The sequence below is a fragment of the Schistocerca americana genome, chromosome 2, assembly GCF_021461395.2.
Source record: "Schistocerca americana isolate TAMUIC-IGC-003095 chromosome 2, iqSchAmer2.1, whole genome shotgun sequence".
NCBI lineage: Eukaryota > Metazoa > Arthropoda > Insecta > Orthoptera > Acrididae > Schistocerca > Schistocerca americana.
In genome coordinates, this window is record NC_060120.1 from 463,121,153 (window position 1) to 463,122,152 (window position 1,000).

Genomic DNA, 1,000 nt, shown 5'->3' on the forward strand with positions numbered 1-1,000 from the left:
TTAATGGAAACTTGGAAAACAGCGTAGATATTACTGCTAATAATATAGTTAATCAGGACAGTGAAATCGCAGAGAATAGTGACCACAGTAGTGAACGTTCACCCTTTTGTGGATCTGAATGTAGTGTATCAGCCTTTAATAGGTTAGTTCAGTTAATGAAAGAACAGAAGAAATCGTTTGATATAAAGCTAGTACTGTAAAATATTTTTTGTAGTTTTTGTTCATATTTCTTTGTGTTTGAATATTTGTATATTTTTACCTATATTTTTGTGTATTCAAAGAGTGGGGGTTGAAAAGGGTATATTTGAACATTTGTGTATGCTTTTACCTGGCACAGATTGAGGGTTGTTTGATTTTACGTAGGACCATTTGAATTTGTTGTTATTTGGACTCAGGAATGTTACATAGCTGAAATTATACAAACAGTCGTCATCACTCATATAACATCATAAGAATTGTCTTTCCTCAGGAGGTTGCAAGCTCTTTTTGCGATTTGGGAGTGGCGAACCCAAGGCTCCAAGTTGGTTGACTATTTCCGTTTCTTGTCACATCCTCTCTTACTTATCTGCACAAACTCACCCTCTTCCACTTTTTGATTCGGACGAGTAGTTAAGAGACCGGATGCCAAAAGGAACTGGTGCACGTATTTTATACTGGGTGAGCTGCCTTTTTCTGGTTATCTGGATAAAAGTACAAACTTTGGGCAGACTTAATAATGTGTAGTTTAATAATACAACCACAGAATGAATTTTGAGGAGAGTTGGTGTAATATTTACTCATGATGACCATACAGTTATTCTCATTATGCTGATAAAGTTATAATCTCATTTGATTTTGTGAAAAGTTGAGAATATGTTTAGAATTGGTGTGAAGTTTACTTAACATATCTGTGTTGTAATAGCAATGTACTGTTACTTTACAACTGAGATGTGATTACAATTAGGTCAGACTGTTTGCAGCCTTATACACGGTGTTACAAAAACGTATGGCCAAACTTTCA